The following is a 19,545-nucleotide window of genomic DNA, read 5'->3' on the forward strand; positions in this document are numbered from 1 at the left end:
TTTTTGTTTTAACCACCCCTAAGCAATTTGGGATCATTAGCTGCTAACTCCTTATGAACAAGCTAAAAATCACAGGCTCAGACACCAATCCTTGGGGGACTCCACTTCCTACAACAACCCTCCATTGGGAGTAATGTCCATTTCTACTCTCTCCACTTTAGAAACTTTAGAAACACGGAAGTTTGTCCAGCGTTTTGCTAAAGATCAGGTTGCATTCCCCCCTCCCCTGCTCAATTTGAACATTATATACAATTTTGCCAGTACACTTTTTTAAATAAGCTTTCCTGTACCCTAGATGGCAGGAAACAGTTGGGGAAGAATCAATAAGCTTTGAGAGAGAGGGAATGCTTTTTGCTTCTGCCAGCGCCTAGTGGCAATATAGAGCCTCTCTAGGAAGTAACATACTTTCCTGTCCTTTTAGCTTTAGAGCCGCTGCAGTGTGTGTGTTGTGACTCTCTCTCTATGCAGCATTGCACGATTTAACACTCCTACAAAAGGAAAAGGCATACGCACAAGAAAACCAGGGACACTATCTGGTAAGCAATCTTCTATTATTTTATAACATATTTAAGTTGTGGTATGGAAAGCCGAAGGAATACTCAGCCATGCTTGGTATCTATTCTGCTGCATGCTTTTTATGTAAGGGTTGCAGACTTGGATGATGATCTGATGGTCTGACTGCAAGAGACACCTCCCCTTTCCCTGCCCTCAGAGTGCTTTTGTACAGTAAATTAACATAAACTTTCATGCAAGAAGGGAAGTCATTAGGAGTGCATTTTCTCTCTTTAATGACAGAAATATGCAACCTCTTCCTTCCATATTGAAGATCCAACTACAGCAAATATCAGATGACATATTGCTATAATGGAGCTGGCAAAATCCTCATATCCTCAAGCACTACAAGACTACTTTTGAATCTAAAAGCATATCATGGTGATGAAATAATCCCGGAGAGTAAGGAGAGCCATGGATAGTTGAAATCTGCAGTCTTGGATCTTGCAAGCATTATTAAGGCTTTTTTTTTTTTTTAAGAGCCATATTGGTTGATAGAAGAACCTTCCAGTTAGGTAAAAATATTTATTATGTGAGGGAATGGGGAAGGGGAGGAAGGGAATACTGAACATATGTAGTAGGAGGTGTGGGTGTGTCTGGCTGAGTGAGGTGAGTGGGAGCTTGAGAGAGAAATGGAAAGCATGTTAAGTGTGTGCACACTAGAAGGGCTGGAAATCAGAGCTAAAATATGTGTCTGTAAAATGGGCTGTCATGGATTTAATTTTGAGGACAGAAAATCTGTTATTCCAAGCATATTGAATTGCAATTAAAACCCACTGAAATCACTGGATTTTTCTCTTGAGTAAACCTGAGAAGGATTGGGCTGTGAACAGCAAGGAGTGAGATCTCTTTTAAGGCGGCACTCTTTCCCATGCTTACTTTAAAGTAAGCCGTATTGAACACAGTGGGACTTTTGAGCAAACATGCATAGGGTTGGGTTGTCATGGAGGAAACAGGTGTCTGCGGCCATGGGAGAGAGTCTGAAATGAAGGAAGGTACGAGTTTGAAAGGAGTGGCCAATCTATTTCAGAAACACAGGAGGCGATAATATATACTGAAGCGGACTGATTCTCAAACCCCATACCAAAGCAGTCCTATTGAAGTCAGTTTGTAGCAGCTAGTTAGGGATTGCAGCCCTGGAATGTGAATTTAAAGGAATGCGGGAAGCAAGGCTAAAGTTACACGTTGTCTTTGCAGCAACATAATCGGGGAGATAAACTGGAATTTGTAATGCAATGTAGAGAATGGAAGAGTTGTGTGGAGAACGTGAAGGGAATATGGAGCAGCAGAACTCAACTGAGATGAGAGGTGACTGCAAAACGAAAGGGGGAAAGGAATCGAGCAAGTCCCGAAGGGCTGCAGGGACCTGTAAAAAAAAAGGGGGTTTAGAAATGATCTCGCTTATTCTCAAATTATTTCGTCCTGCCCCGTAACTTTGCACTGAACTGCGCAGTTGGGGGGCTTATTTACCCCCAGGCGTGGTATTTGCAGACGTGCTAACACACACGCGAAGGCGCGCGCCGCAGCCTGGATAGGATAGGGAGCACAACGCGGAGGAAAACATCCAAAGCTGCTTGCGAGAGCCCGCCGTTGTTTTGTTTTTTTTAGGTTTAACAAAATATATAGTAAAAAAACAAAAACAAATCAAGGTGGCTGCGTGTGGACGGTGTTCCTAATCCGGGCAATCGTCAATGTGAGCGTGCAGATCCTGGTCTTCGAAGGTAGACACGCGACAAGAAAAACCCCTTGTCACGTGTGGAAACCGACCAACAGCCCCCGCTCTTCTCCCTCTTGGGTGCATATGGGGGGCGGGAAGCAGATCCAATATTTCTGCGTGCAGAAAGAGGGCAGGGAGTGGGGCTTCATGTTCTGGAGACGAAGGCGACCTACCCGGGCGTGCGAGAGGAGAGGCGGTGGCAGCGGCGGCGGCGGCAGTGATGACGGGCGGTTGGCCGGGCCCTCGCTCGCCAACAGCCCGCCCCTCGGGCCCGGCCACTGTGGAGCCTCCGCCCCTCAGGCGTCGCCCGCAGCCGCTGCGAGGTAACAACAAACCGCCCCCTTTGGCCGGTTCCCCTCCGGCTGCGGAGCGACGAAGTTACCCCCCCCCCCGCGCTCCTTCCTGCCGCATAGCAACCCTGAAGCTCCGGCGGCAGCGGCGGCCCACCTGACCTCCTCCCCCTCCTCCCCGCTATTCCGAGGGGCGTCGAGGGGGGAGGTGGGGGCGGGGAGGATTCAAATTTGGACGAACGTTGGCGGCGCCCCTCGGCTTAGCGGAGGGCAGGCGCGGGAGAATCAATGAGGGCAAGAGAGGGGCGCTGCCAGATAGTGTGCCGTTGACTCCGCCAGAGGGGGGGGGGAGGAGCCCGCGCGACCCTTCCTGCCAGATAGTGAGAAGGCTACGCCCCGCCCCTCCTCTTTCGTCACTCCGGCCAGGCCCGCCCCGCCTTCCTCCGCCGTAGGAGGTGCTGCTGCTCCTGCGAGCCAGCCAGAGCAGCCGAGGCGGCAAGAGGGAAACACAAAGGCGCGGGCGCTGCCGAGGTAAGCTGGCTCCTCGCACCCTGCTCCACCGAGGGGTGCACTGCGTGGTATCCTGAGCGCTGGGAGTCCGGGAGGGGCGGCTGGTTGTTCATTTACTTTATCCCTCATGCGTTTCTCGCTCAGGGGTGGGAGATTCAAAGTGTCCCTGTTGCTCTTGGGGGGATTCCTCTCTGCTTCCTCCCTCGCGCACACTTTCTTTTTGGAGGGAAGGTGTTCTGGGGGGATTTTTTACGTCTCCTGCCGTCAGTTCCGCCCACATCCTGAGCCATGTTTAATTCAAAGAGAGTCCAGCCTCACCCCCATCCCCCCTCACCCCAATTCATGATACGAGATGGCACTCCGTTTATTGTTTTGGGGCACCGTGTAGGGGGTGGGGCGTCACCAATGAACCTTCCGTGGAAGGAGGGCCTTTTGCTCATCCTAACTTCGGAGTTACTTCTACTGTACCTACATCTGAGCACTAGGTGTGTAACACCGCCTCACAAAGTGAATTTGTGAATACTCACGTTCACCTTGTTTTGGGCTGCGGGGAGGGGGGAGTTGAGTGTCATCTAGATCTGAGAGCTCATTCAGACCGGGGGAGGGGTTGAAACTTCAAAAGTTCTTTTGAGCCATTTCGATTTGGGGGCCCTGCTGACACTTTTTGTTTCACTGGGGTGAACAACGCTGAATGGGCTAATGAGGCTTGGGCTCACCTTTATGCATCCTTTGTGAGTTGTAGCCAAATGGTCTGCGGCATCCAGAATGGCTGCCCTGCTTGCTTGCAGCTTGTGCAAACTAGTCAGTTTCCTAAGTGTTCTGTCCTCCAGCTAATTGCCATTGCATCCTTCACTTTGTGTGAGGTCCAGTTCCACTGATACTCTGCCAGTTGATCATCTGTGTTTTCTGTGGCTCCCTACTGAGGTGTGTTTTCCACCATCTCCCAAAGACTGTCTTTGGTATCTTACATTGACACATACTAGGTGTTCATACTGCTGTTGCTTGTAAACATGGAGCAGATTGCTTGTGCTGTTTGTCTTTTAGAAGTATACACTGCTATTAATGTTGTGTTCTGAGTTACATTTTTGGAGAGCACCCTTTCATGGATATTGGCAGTGCAGATAGGATATTCCTCAACCGTCTGTGCCTATATCTGCCACAAATTATTCTATTTACTTTGTTCTGTATTTGGTGGCTTGTTTCTTTGGATGAAATTCATAAGAGGACTTGGAGGTAGAGAGAAGAATAGCTTTCTATGACCATTCAGAATTATCTGGCTTTCCTTCTATTGGTAGTGTAGCTCTGTTCCAAATACATCATAGTTAGCCAAATTACTGTAGTAACCTCTAGCCAGGTATGCCAACCTTGGTGACATGGGCTTCATTGTTATTATGATTTGATGAGTGAAGTGATATTAGATAAAAGTGAGCGAAACTCTTTGATTTCTTTCCTTTGTGATCCTTTATTAATAAAAATCCAAAACTTAAGTCTATAGGCCTGCACAGTCTATAACTCACAAGTCAAACACAGTTTATTAGTCAAGCATTGTGATCTGCCAAATACTTGAAAACCCAACCATTTAAAAAATAATGCTAGGCATATAGCAAAAAAAAAAGTTTATAAAATTTCAGGGGGTTGTCATACATAGGAGATCAGCATTTGACTTGGTAGGTCATTCATTGTGTAGCCTTATGAGGCTTTGCCCTCGGGTGGGAAAAATATTGCGCCTGGGAAAGGGAAGTGGGAGTCAACAGACACTCAAGGAATAGTTTCGGAGAAAAGGCTTTTATTTCTACCATCCATGAACTGGTAGAAGGAGCAAGTGTGATAGTTCACAAAAAGCATGCACGAAGTTCACAGTCATGTGCACAAGCATATATACCCCTTTCCAGTTCCCTCCTCCTTTCTCCTCCCTCAGGAGTCCTCTGAGCATGAACAGAAAGCTGTCTTGGGACTATTGGGACTCTTGGCACCCTTTCCAGGAAAGGGGTTTCAGAGTGTTCAGATATGTTTCAATCTCTTGTTCTGGCATGGTTCCCAGACAGAAAGTAAGTTGCAATGTGGTTCTTTAGCAAGGCCAGAAGACATGAGAAAGGCCTGAGAAACAATGGACTGTTCTCTACCTTTGTTACAGCAGAGCGGAATGTTTCTGATGCTTAGCTGCTGAGAAAATGATTTTGAGAAGCTTTGAGCCTGCTTTGGTGGGGGGTGACTTCGGGCCTAGGTGAGGTCACTTGTCCTCACCTTCCTTCAATTGCAGGTGCTTGCTCTACACTACAGTAATTGAGCTGCTTTTGATAAGGCACATGGTAAGAACTGTTATAGGGTTGCCATACGTCCTCTTTTTCATGGTAGAGTCGTCAAAGCGATCCATAGTTAAAAATAGAAGTCTGCAAGTGTGTCCTCTTTTTTTCTCTTCAAAATATGGTAACCCTAATATTGTATTTTCTTGTGTGTGTGCATACTCCTGGGAATTTACTGCTCGAGTACATGAATATGGGCATGCACTATGGCTAGTGTGTTTCAGGAAGCTGCATGTTAATTTAGGATGTATCATTATAAGTCATTGTTGACTTCTAAATATAACCACAGTGAAAGTAATTTGTATGCAGAAATGTACAGATATTTTATCCATGATGCTTAAACCTGTGGGGGAGATCATTTTGCATAGAAGGGTAGAACATTAAAGTGCTTCACTGATAAATTTCTGCTTTTCATTTTCCCTTTCTCGTTTCATGACAAGTTGAAGTGCAGTTATCTGTATCGGAGTTCCACAGAGCTAAAAGAAACACAAATTCCCTTCTCCCTGCAATTATTCAGTGCCTTCTTTGCTTGGTGGTCTTCCTCTTGTTGGCATAGTTAGTGAATCTGTTTCTGCTCTCTTTACTAGGCCTTAAAGTACAGTAGTACCTTGGTTTAAGAACAGTTCAGTCTATGAACAACTTGGATTAAGAATGCTGCAAACCCAGAAGTAGGTGTTTTGGTTTGTGAACTTTGCCTTGGAAGCAGAACATGTTCGGCTTCCTGTTGAGTGTGTTCCATTTGTAAATTGAGTCCCCCGCTGCTAATTAGAGGCTTCCTATGGTGTCTGTTGGCTGTTGAGTCCCGAGCACCCACGCAACACAGAGGTGATATTTTGTTTTTGCTGTATATTTTTTGTGGGTTTTTTTACTGTGATTTGCTCTTTGTTTTATGGGATTGACTTGTGACTGTGGCTTGTGATTTCGTTTTTGTGACTTGTTTTTGTGTCTGTGTAGAACCCAGTTCAGCTACTGGTTGATTGTGTGACTGCAGAAATGGATAAAGGCCCCCCATCCAAACAATGACTATTAGTGCACGTAAGAATTTTTTTTAAAAAAATTTGTCATCTATAATACGGTCTTATTTATTTTATAGTACAGTAGTATAGTACATTGATTATTGCCTTCATTTTAGGGATCAATGATCTCGTTAGATAGCAAAATTCCTGTTAAATTGCTGTTTTAGGGTTTGTTTTTCATCGTCTGGAACCGATTAATCCATTTTTGTTACTTTCTATGGGAAAGCACGCATTGGTTTAAGAATGCTTTGGTTTAAGAACGGACTTCCAGAACAGATTAAGTTCGTAAACCGAAGTACCACTGTACTGGGAGTGGGAGAAAGTACAGGGCAACATAATTTTGTTGCTACCCAATTGATGCTGCTGCGAATCTGTTGCATCCAGGATTCAAAGGCAGAAATGTAAGTGGTGATGCTTTTGTATTTGACTGGATTACAAAACAAGCAGTGCACTTAGGGCTTGATGTTAGAAAGGTACTTTCAAATGTTGCAGGGTACAGAATACCTTCAGGTATTTGGCCAAGGAATACATTGTGGGATTTTCACAAGCATATGCCTCATGCAACAGTGGCAAGGCCTTTGCACAACACAGCCTCCAGCTTTTGTTATTTGTTGCCTACTTCAGATTCCTTCGCCTTCTGCATCATGTTTAAGAAGTTGGTCTATATTTGGAAAATCTCACACCAGTAAGAGCAACTGACATGTGAAAGGGTAGAAGCTTGTTTCAATCTGGACAAACTTCAATTTTTTGTCTGTGATAAATATAGTGACAAATATGAAGAAACAAAATCTGAATTTTTCTCATCTCTTTTTATGGAAATGAGTGTTTTATGTCTGCTTGACACTGCAGAGAAAACACAATAATTTTCAGAATAAAGAACAATTTGTTTTACTATAATGTTTTTGCTTTCTGTTGTTGTTGTTTTTTGTTGCCTGGTCCTTATAAACTGGCACAACTAGTTTCCTTACAATTCAGTAGTTTTTAGCTCCATGTTTAACAAAAACTTTGAATATATTCAATTTGTAATTATTGTCTGAAGAAACTGTACTTTTAAGAACTAGACATGATGTTTCTTTGGTAGACAGAGTTATACATAATGCATTTAGATTCCTAAAGTAATGACATGAATTTTGATACCGGTTCTTTCCTGAGAAAAAGGCAAGGAGGAAATGTTTATAGTGGACCCTCCGGATACAAATTAAATTCATTCCAGGAGTCCATCCGCAACCCAAAAAGTCCGAAGGCAGAGGCGCCGCTTCTGCGCACGCACGTGGCGTGATTGAGCGCTTCTGTGCATGCATGGGCGGCAAAACCCGGAAGTATACACTTCTGGGTTTGCCATGTTTGTAACCTGAAAGTTACGTATCCAGAGCAATATGTAACATCTCTAGCTTGAACTAAATGAGAATGTTTGTTTTTAAAATGGTGGGATCGTATCAATAATGTCTAGTAATGGAACTTGGGTAGGTAGAGATGAATCAGTCTATTTCTGGCCCATGTTGACATCACATATATTCATTCATAAGCCATTCTGTTTCATCATTAATGGCATCCCAACTAATTAAATAACTATTAATAGCTATAATAACTATTTAAATCACAAAAATGAATTTAAATATTTTTCTTTATCTCTGTATACACATTTCTAAATGTATTTTACCCTCAATTGTGTTTTTAAAATGCTGTTTGGTGTGTTTGAATCAAGAACTGCATTGCAAAATTTGGAGAAGTACGAAATCCAAAGGACAACCAGGTTCCAATCTATGTATTAGTCTAGACTGTACAAAATAGATCAAACTAAAAATGGAGACCAAACTAAATTTTCCTCTGTCCCTAATTCAGAATTTGGAGGCACTTGCTTACATCTTACAGACATTGGTTTTAATAAGGGGAATGATTTTGTTTAATTAACAATTTTATGTAACCATACTCTTCTTGGTATAAGAGGGAAAGAGTACTGGTATTATAGTTCATAGTGGACCTATGGTGAGAGATTTATTGGCAAATAATATTCCACACACACACACCCCGGATAATCTACTGCTAATATGTTTTGTGATGTTGCTGGATATTTCAAAATCTCAGATAAATTTCAGAATTTAAATCAAATCAGTTGCCAGAAATTCAGTAATTTGGTATGCTGTAAACAAATTTATGGTTTTTGAAATAATGTTATACTTTTTGTGTCCCGTTGTAAATATTGAGGAAAGTTGGGACAATTGAGAGAAATTGGTATTATAGAGCAACACAGTAAATTACAGGGAAACAACTCTGTCCCATTTCTTTCACTCATATCAGTGTTATATTCCTCTCTCTCTCCTTTGATTGCTGGAAATGCTATATATTCCTTTCCTACATGGTTAGTTCTAAGTCCTTGAAAGAACAATAGCCAGAAATGCTGTGTGTGTATTAGGGTACAGATGAGGTGTTATAAGGGTTCTGAAGGAAGGATTAATTTGGATTTCCCCATATGCCCCTTTTGGATCCTGGCCAGTGTTAACACATCTTCAAGTTCTCTGCAACAATGCAAAGGAGAAACCTGCTCTTCAAAAGAATGTGTTATAGTTCTAAGCCTCTGATATTCTGTCCTTCTTTATGTTATTTGCATTGCAATCACAGCCATGCAGATGTTCAGACACCATGCCAGTGGCTGTTGGCCAAGATATGGCATTCATCCTTACTCTGCAGGTGTCCATGAGCCTCTGATTGATGGAAGCTGGGATTGAATGGCAAAGGATGAATCACTCTGTTATTGTTCTGTTTTCCTGCCAGGTTTCTTGGTACTATTTGGTACTTTGCTGTAAGCTAAGAGAAAATAAATGGATAGTTAAGCAGCAGTGCAAGCTTCAAAGTGAGGTTGTGTAATGCCAATCGTTGGATTTATGAAGGTGAATTAAAATACATTGTGTTGGGTGTTAGATCAGTGGAGGGCAGACTTTAGACTTGTGAGATGTGTCTTGTGTTTTACTAGAACTATGAGATCTACCAACTGGAGCAAAGTACCAAAATATATTGTTTTTTTCTTAATATGTATATTAATAATATAATATATATAAATAAAAATGCTGGGGTTTTTTTTCAGAATCAGAACCAAGCTGAGCTCACCACCCTTCTACACAATTATCAGTTCCTGGTTACCTCAAGCTTTCTTCATTTCAGCAGTCTTTCCTTTGGGGGGGGATGGGTGTCATTTTATTATTGGTTATGTTGACATTATTGAGAGGCAAAAATCCTTGCAAATCTCTCAGATGAGGATCTGCTGGTAGATTTCTGTCTACTGCACACCACTGATTCAGATATTTTGGTCTTGTTTGAAAGTTTGCAGTACTGTATAATGTACTGAGGTATATTTCAGACCTATAGTTTGGGTTTTTTAGAACACATCTCAAAATAATAATATAAAATATGTCACAAAATATTCAGCTTTTTGAAATACGATTTATACTGCTATTGCTGCATAAAAGGTCTCCAACTGCCATAGTTCATTTCTAAGTGTTCAGGAATCTTTGAAATCAAAACATGACTTAGAAGTTGGTTACCGATAGCTTGCAATCTAAAGGAAGTTTAGAGACTGAAATAATATCTGCCATCCATTTGTTTTTATTTTTCAAGATACACGGAAAATGTTTGACTGCCTTGTGTAGCAGTTTCTTTTTAAAGCTATAAATACTCCTCACAGCACAACTGGTGCTCTTTGACACAGTAAACCTAAAGCAAGGATCATAGTTTGAGACACTTCCGATTGTTTCAGGATTAAAAGATGCACCCAGTGTGTGTCTTTTCTTTCTAGTTACCTTTGGCTTCTGTATAAAGCTGTTACCAGCTATAGTTAGAGATGATCCTACTATTGTAGGTATACAAACTAGAAGCAGCACTATGTTTTTGTTATAAGCTGATAATGTGGTAGTAATTAAGAAAAGCTTGATTAAGTTGGTTAGGAATTTTCCCACATTTAAAATCCAGATAAACAAATACTAAGCAGCAACAATACATCACTGGTAGTAGAGTCTTCAAAATTTCACCTGTAGTTTGGGGTTTTTTTATTATGCATCAATGTAATCATTCAAATAATCTATTTTAATCTTCAAACAATATTCTGTGCTTTCTGCATCTAAACAATGGGCATACCTACTGTGCGAATTACTCAAACAGCAAGAACACAACCATTATTCAAAAATAATAAGTGGGACATATTTTGTATTGTTGACTTGCACTTCTGTAGATCCCCAAGAGAGGCACTTTTGAATATATACCTGACTAGTAAAGTTTCACCACATCTATTTGCTTAACCGTTATGATGGTGCTTGGAATTAATATATTAAGTGATCTTTTAGTTCTATGCGAACAAACCCTGGTGTGGCTGCAAGGAAGAGATTGGAAGCATCCAATTTCACCTTGGATTCAAGTTGCCCTTCAAAACTTCCATGCTGATTCAAGCACTATGTCTTTTATAAAGTCATCCAAAAATCTCTGGATCATCTGATAATGACCAGTGTTGTGTCTACAAAGATTGCCATGCAGAACTTTGATCTCAATCTTTCAAAATTGTCTATAATTTTAAGATAGCGATCTATTAGTTACCTCACATGATGTAACATTTCTAGTATCTTGGGTTATTTTCAAGCATCACAAGATTACTTACTTTCAGACTATTTCTACCTCATGCTCTATGGCACTTTGTATACTGTGTTAATCTCAGGAGTGTGTGAGCTTCTTGAAGTTGCCTAGGGCGACTTTATCACCCATTCTCACCCCAATCTAATAAGGGAGGATAAAGTAGCCACTCAGTGTTACTCCAGACAAGGTGAGGTTAGGAATCTGGGATCACTCTGCAATAGGGCTGGACGATATATATTGTCCAAAACCTATTTGAAGTACATATCATGATATAGGATTTTGACTTGGCAGTACATTGCAAATCATGATGTATGTTAGAGCTGGGTGATAAATAACTTAAAACAGGTTTCAAGTCCATATGATACTGGTTTCCTAATTTTTACCTGGCAATATATTGTGAATAATGATCTGTGCATGTGCTGTGCAAAAATCACAATGTGGGGAAAACCATGAAGATGGCCAATGCCCCTACATAGCTCCATCCTTTTTCCAGGATGTCTTATTTTTAATAAAATACATTTTAATCCTGCAGAAAATATTTTTCTCTTCCCTCTATCTGCTTCTGGTGTGGGGGAGGGACACATGGAATATTTTGTTTTCCATGTGATGGAAGTGACTTAAATTAGAATCCTTATGGATTTCTAATGGTGAAAGATTGATCTCACTCTTTTTCTTTGTGCGGCTTGGCATTCAAAATAGGTATGACTCATGTATGGCATATAACAGATTGAAAGGATGATCATAAAATTCTTTTCAGAACCGTTTGCATAGGTTTTTAGAAAAAAATAAAATCGTGTTGTTCCAGTTGAGTACAGGCATAGTGCCCATTTGTGAGCTCAGTGAAACCCTGTGTTTCCCCCCTGGCAATAGGACCTCAGAGGCAGAGAAGAGGAATGTTGCAGGTGATGGGAGGTCCATGTGCCCTCTCATAGTCCTTCATCCTGCCATTGTGCTAAGGCAGAGTCTAGATAAGTGGTTCCCAATTGGCTAATTACTGAGGACCCCCTATTTTTCAAAAGCCAAGCCACGGACCCCATACTTTTGAAAATTTTGATGACTCCATGGTAATTACGGTACCTCTGCAAAGCAATTTTTTGAACAGAATGTGGGGTAGCCCTTAATAAGCAAAGGACTTTAGGTATATTAAAAACAACAACAACAGATTAGGGCTGAGAGATACCTGGTTTTCAACATTGTGATACGTCAGTGGCTATACATTGTGATATTCTGATATATCAGAATGTCTGAAGTTGGAGATCAGATGTGGCGGTGAGGAAAGGAGCAGTCGCAGAGGTCGGGCGGGTGGGGGAGGAGAGGAAGCGGAGTCACCTTCACTGCATGGTTTGAGTGGGAGGGGATGGGGTTGGGGCTGCATCAAGCTGCTGTCAGCAGGGCAGCCAGTGGTGGCAGCCAGTGAAGATGGACATCCACTGTGACTGCTGCTGCTTTCCTGCTGACTTACGTGAGGAGTGAAATATTGCTGTGTATTGCTGGGTCAAAATTGTTATTGCAGAGGGATTTCAAAACTGATTTTGTCCAATATATTGAAAAATCGCACAGCACTAAAACAGACCACAAAATTTGTGATATTAGCATGCAGAAATGACAAAATAATAGTTGGAGTGGAGGCAAAGGATGGGGTCGCGGACCCCCTGGGTGCGTTCCACGGACCTCCAGGGGTCCCTGCACCCCTAATTGGGAACCACTGGTCTAAATCTTTTATCACAAAATGTGTCCACAATATGTAATTAATTATTTCTGTAGTTCTTTCAATAATACAAAATATATTGTATTGTATTATCTATCAGGTTGTCATAATATGATGAAAACTTATCAACTCACTGGGCCATTATCCAGGGAGCCTTTTTTACTTGAGTATTGATCTGTTTACACATATAACCTGTCTTCTGTCATGAAATACCAGGCAGCATACATGTTTTACTAGGTAACTTTCCTTTGGCACTGACCAGGCCCAGACTCACTTAGCACTGCTACATTGGTCACCTCATGTGCCTTCATTCCATACCATGAGATGTGTGTGAGTTCTTGTATCTGCATATGTGAGCTTGCAGCAGCAGCAGCATTTGTCGCATTGAAAACTGTCTTTGAACTTTGGGAGTTGAAATAGCTGAGCCTGTATCAGGCCCATAGAGAGATTGCCCAGGGTAGCCAGTCCGAGTCGGGTGGTTCCACCAACTTAGCCCCCCCCCCCAAGGCCTGGGGCAAGTGTAACCCAGCTTCTGCCTCCCCCGGTACAGACCTGGCTTGAATGGAGGGGAAAGATTGTGGGAGGCACCTGCTGTTTAACCCCCCCCCTTTTTTTTTGCACAGACATCTTCCCACATGCTTTTGGTTTGAGCTCAAAACCTTCAGGGTTGTAGTTTAGCAAAAGTTAGATCCCTCTAGCTCAGGCATGACACACTTCCTTTTTAGTGTAACTGGTATGTTTTTTCTCCATACCTATTTGATTAAGTCAAAGCAGATTTGACAATTGTCTTTATCCTCAAAACATGAATAGAAGGATAGTGAAGAGAGAATAACCAACCTGGTGTGCATACCATTTCTCCTTTTTCAGGGGTTTGCAACATATCTGTTGAATTTCCTGAATCAAACTTCAGCAAAACATTTACCTTCAGTTTTCCCCTTGGTCTTAGCCTAAGGCTGTGCATTAATATTAATATTTAAACCATTAATTAAAACATTTAACATAGCATTCAGACAAAGGATAGCTGAATTGTGTAATGTCTGGTTTAATTCATAAAGGTGAAATAATAGCCTGAAGCTTTACTTCTGAGAGAGGCCTCCACCCAGTATTCCAACATAAAACAACCTTACTTCATCAGGTAATCTCATCTTCCACCTTTGTAATATAAATTGTATGCTGCTTCCATTGCCTAGGGTTAAATAAAATACTCTCTTGAGTTCCTTCTACTCGAACAAAGGTTTTGTTAGAGTGCTTAGAAAAACAATAAGGCTCTCTTTTATACAAGGTGACCTTTGATATATTTTGGCTTCAGGTTTCACAAGGACCTGTTGTAAAAGATTTTGGTTACAACCCTCACCTGACTATAATATGTTGGTGGTTAATTGTCAAAACATGTTTGAAGTTGAAAAGCAAAGCATGGTTGCCTCATCGAGTAAAGTGGAGATGATTGAATCTTTTACCTTGTGATACTTGCACAATTCTTTATAGTCTATTGATTAGTAGAGCAAAAGCTGCCTGATATTTACATTTTACTAAATACAGAGTTGTCAAAGTTAGCTCCTTTTACTGCACAATAAAAATAAATCCAAGAGTGCTTTACTTATTGATTAACTTGGAGGAATGTGTACCTTGCATATGTTTCTAAATTGAGAAGGACTGTCAAGGACAGGGGTGAGCAATGTGGCCAAGGACCACATTAGAGCCAGAGGGTAGGCTGATTTGCATACACAATTGGCATACCATAGTGAGCATTCCTCTGCCTCTAGTACCTTGATTCTTATGTACCTTGGAGACCTTTATAGATCAAGTATTGCTAACCCACATTTTTAGACTCCTAAGGTAGCCTGTTAGAAATCACGAGGTTTGATATATAGGAGTGGAATTCTCTGTTACTGGAGTGGGGAACCTTTGACCATCCAGATGTTGTTTGATTGAAGCTCCCATGATCCTTGATCATGGAGTTATGTTGCTGGGCTGATGGAATCTAACAACAACTGGAGGACCACAGGTTTCCCAACCATGCTATACATACATTCAAGTAAACATAGGACTTTTACTTGTAATTAATTAATCCTTTTCAGATTATGTTCTCTCTTGGTTTCATATATCTTTCTATAAGCTCAGAAAGCAACACACCTCTGTGTGTTTTTAGCAGGAACCTTTAGGCCTTCCAAAACCTGGAGGGTGGATTATCGTATGTCAAAGGTGACTTTATTTTCTCCAGCATGCTTCTAAATGTCATTACTCTGCCCTCAACAGAGCTTAATATAAGCCATATATTGTTCATTAACCTGCTACATTAAGGACAAAGATTAATGAACATATGATAAGCAGTGCTTTAATTTAGTTTGCATTTCAGTAGTGTTGAATGACAAATGGAGATATGTGGGGGGACTTGGATTAGTAAAATTTCTTGGACTAATAGTATTTACAGATATTTGCAAAGCTGACTAGTCTGATTAGTTTTAAATTAAACTTTAATATTACAGTATTGAATACTGTATTAAGAGAAACAATTGTATTTTTTCAGAGAGATGCCTGTTTTGTGCCCTGCGTGGTCTGTTGTCAAGAGCTGGAGTCATGCATAGGTCAGCAATAAAACAATAGAGCACCCAATGTCAGTGAAGTTAACTCTCTATGCAAGGAAACAAAACAGCTTAGTCCTACTGGTCATAGTAATCCTTCCCAGTAGGTCTTGCCCCAATTAAGTAGTTGCGAGGAATGAAGGTCTCTGCTTTCCCACTGTTCTCTAAGGTGCTTCCCTCAGTTCCTTCCCCAGCTGCCTAAGGCTCCTTTGCCTTGCCTCTTGTTGCTTCACCCTCTTCATTTCTCTGTGTATTCTGGGAGACCAGGGGGGAAGGGAGCTGGTCGCAGCAGGAGGGGGAGACTCCCTGGACTCTTCAGCAGCCAGCCTCATCTCTGTCTCCTGGCCTTCCTCCTCTCCAGTCTCTGAATCAGAACTGCTTTCTGCCCCAGCTTCTTCCTGCTCACTAAACCCTGTTGTCCTTTCATCTTCCAACAGCTCCTCTTCCCAGTCTGCTCCATCTTCTCCCTCTGACTACTCATCATCACCCCAGCTGGGGAACCTCCAATCCCCTGACTCTGAGCCTTCTTCCCCTGGGGGTCCCTTGGTGGTTTCCCAGCTGGTGCCTCCCACCACTCTTCTGAATCCAGCCAGTCCATAACTTCTCAGTCAGCTGATCTAGCCTTCAGGATTTAGTTAAACCAAATATTTCTATAATATTGTAATTATATCTATAAACTGGTATTCAATAAATTTATATTTGCTTTATCTGTCTTAATTTGATGGAGTATAATCTACAAAGGTCAGAATAAACTGGCAAAAAGGTTGTATGTGACTTATTCATACCTGCAAGTAGATCAATCAAGTTAATCATGACTAAATTAAATCCATTGATTTCAGTGGATCTGCAGTTCAATATGGCTTAGTCATATACTATATGAAATATGTATTATGTTACAGTTTTCAAGCATGTGAAAGTCTTGTACGAATAGAACAAAAAACTGTATTTTAATCTTGTATTTTGATTACAGTCTTCCTCAGTTTTCCTTCCAAATTTATGACATTTATTACTTCTAGAAGTATTTTCTGAACACTTGCATTTGGGTGGGGGGGGGGTTATTGGGTTGTTTTTGTTTTGATTATGTATTTTGTAGCTTTGTATTCTGCTTTTATCCTTTGAACAACTCTGAGACCTGTGGGTATAGGGCAGTATACAAATTAATATAATATAATATAATATAATATAATATAATATAATATAATATGTAGCGGTCTGAATAGATTAATAGCAAACTAGTAGCTTTATATACTAGGGTTATTCTGTAAAAATGGCAACCTATATAGACACATATTTATTTTCATATATTCTGCATCATTTGAAATATACTTTTGCAGCCTTTCATTATCTGGCAACAATTTTTCAAACTGACATTTTGTGTGTGAGTAAAACAACCATACTTGTGACATGCAAGATGACACAGATTTTTTCTATTTTTTTCTAAGCTTCAGTTAAATACAGTGCCCAAAAAGATAATAGGCTAATGATATTTTATTTCAGGGGTCACCAGCCCTTGTAGACTAGTGGACAACTTTTCAAATTTCGAGGGTGTATTGGGCATGCCTGTCACAAAGTGGCTACCAGGGAGGGGGCAATGCAAACACAAAATGGCTGTGGTAGGAAGTGTTAAAGCAAGTTGTTAAGAAGGCAAGTTTAATGTAGCACTGCTGTGGAGGTATGCCCAATATCCAATTAGGTTTGTGTGCCCTACGCAACCTAGACGCCATAGGCAGAAGGAGTATTAATCAACCTAAACTTCTGCTTATATTTTACATTACCATACAGTGATGTATATTGTGTGGTATGGGGAAGAGGACAAGATATGGGTTCTGAATGAGTAGATGTATATGCTAGTATTCATCTTTGGCTGTCAAGAATTCACCACTTCTACGCATGCTTTAAATGCAGAATTAAATCCCACAGTGTTCAATAGGACTTTGAACACGACTACATTCTTAGGGAGTTGAATATGAAAGGGTCCTCCAGGAACATTAAATATGACCTATTTTCATTTCTACTTCAGTTCTGCGTTGTCTGTTTGATGATGTAATCATAGTTCCTCATCTTACATTCCAAACAAGAAATAAAGAGCAAGTACCGTTGATATTATACATTTTGGCCTCTTCTGAAAATAGGATTATATTATATAAACATTACTCGCAAATCCCACTGCTGGTTACATAAACTTTAACAGCATCATGATAAATGCAAGAGGCTAACCTCAGCTCCTTCAAAGTCCCCAACATGTGCAAAGAGAATTGAAGATGGGGGTTGAGCTATCAACTTGCAATCATCTTTGCTCAAGGGACCACAGTTGTGCTCACTCCGGGTGAATGCATCTGTCATCCTTGTGACTTTCCTCAGGGTTGGTCAGATCTCATGCTGAGGCTCATCAGAAATCAAAGAGATATCCTTCACCACCACCTGCCTTTTTCGGGCTCTGGAAATTAGAGGAATGACTCCATCTTTTGCTAAGCTGCCAAGAGGCTTCCAAGCAGTAAGATATCTCCCTTCGTGGCTCACAATGTTTGCAGTGAAGCTGGAGTGACCCCAGAACTCAGTGTGATGTTACAAGTAAGACTTGTTCCTTCCCCTTTAGAGAAAGGGCAGAGTTGGTGGCTGCCACAAATTTTGGCGGTCTATGAAGTCTACCCTGGGTCTTCTTTCCAGAATTCTCTGTACATTCCAAAGGGCTCAGGTGTGGGGTTTGTGATCACTACATATTAAATATTGTTTGGACACTCCGTAGTATAGTAAAATTCAGTATGAAAACCTAATCACACAGATGCTATTGAATTAATATTTTTTCCACAGAACTCATGACAGTGGCATGCAGGGACATTTAAATTATGACACTTGGCTATGAAAATATTAGCAATTTCTTCCTTAGTTCTGTTACATCTACAGAAGGTTATTTGCCTTTTGGGCTTAAAGTGTCAAAGTGTGAGCAAAGTTACCACTATACTAGATAGTATTCCCTTGGCTGGAAAACACAGTTCACCACTATAGTGGTATAGGGCAAGCTGGAATGAGCAGCAGAGCTGAAAACTACTGAGGTGGGAGGAAGAGACTTTATGTGCTAGTCAAGGCTAAGAAAATGTAACTACTGTTGGAAACACAAAAATCTGCTTTCTTTTGAAACATAATTGTATATATTGTTACAGGTATCATTATCCTAACTGATGTAGCCATGTTCTTCATCTTCTCAGCAGTGCACGTTTAACGCCTAAATGTAAAGCTGTGAACTAGTTCACTCAAAGCTTGAGATAGTTATGAACTTAAAAGATTTGTGACACTCTGGATGTGTTTGAGTTGGGAGAATTTTATCTGAGAACTAGTAGATTGAAGCATACAGACTGCAACTCTTTTATAAACTGAAAAGAGCAGGTGACAGGGGATCCTTATTCTCCAAAGCCTAGAAAACCTGCTGACTGCCATTTAGTTCTCTCACAGCTATTAAATTGTCCTCATTGGATAAAAAAACAGTTTCTCCAATCACATGCTGCTTAATAGGTGACTGCAGTATATGTGCTGTGGCAGCAAAATACATAATTTCTGAGGGTTAGGAGAATGGAAGCAATTACTCATGCTTTCTTGACATAATAATCAAGTACAATGATGAGCAACACATGTGCCATTGGATCCATTTTCTTGCAGCCTGGAACCATTTTAACAAAACATGTCTCCTTTTTTGCCACCCCCTCACTTATCTGGGATTCATACCTGCCACAAAATTAAGGTTACTCTTTCCCTTGAAACCTGTCCCTGCATTTTTTTAGAAGTATGTTTTTGAGAGGTTTCTGTTTGCCCACCACTAAATCTGGTGAGTAGGGAAGGAGGTGAATAGGTTAATATTTTCTTCTCATTTTGTTCAAAGTCAGAATGCATGCTAAACTCTGTATGTAATGGCCATGGTATGATTTCAATATGTTGTACAATCCATTAAACTTCTATTACTCATCCCAGTCTCTCAGGATTGGTCATACTAGAAATTCAAACTGAAACAGATAGTAATTGCTCAATTTCAAATGTGAATCTATGACAAGATTCTAAATGTGGGAATGAAAGTATGGGAAGTTACAAAAATTAATATGTAGCAAGGGAAAATAAATAATTGAGAAAAAGGTATAAAAGTAGTATAGCTTGCTACTTTTAATGTTTGATTATTTAAAATTTATTATCTAATTTTGCCATAAAACAAAACAATGACAGTGTCTTTCCAGACATGTAAACAAAATTCACCATGACTGAAT

General features: G+C 40.8%; 1 protein-coding gene across 26 annotated transcripts in view; it reads left to right on the forward strand.

Annotated features, from left to right (window-relative positions):
* The first annotated feature begins 277 nt into the window (after nucleotides 1–277).
* The window catches only part of ADD3 (adducin 3), a 93,894-nt gene continuing 74,626 nt past the window's right edge, over nucleotides 278–19,545 (forward strand). For 4 of the 26 annotated variants that reach the window (XM_083441666.1, XM_083441653.1, XM_083441646.1 and 1 more), the window contains exon 1: nucleotides 389–536. The gene's annotated coding sequence lies outside the window, so the exon portion shown is untranslated. Of the gene's footprint in view, nucleotides 537–2,290; nucleotides 3,091–5,964; nucleotides 6,041–6,326; nucleotides 6,408–19,545 lie in introns of those variants that run through there. The other 22 variants (XM_083441658.1, XM_083441667.1, XM_083441640.1 and 19 more) reach the window with 15 other exon arrangements.

Source organism: Podarcis tiliguerta, assembly GCF_965153285.1.
Source record: "Podarcis tiliguerta genome assembly, chromosome: 5".
NCBI lineage: Eukaryota > Metazoa > Chordata > Lepidosauria > Squamata > Lacertidae > Podarcis > Podarcis tiliguerta.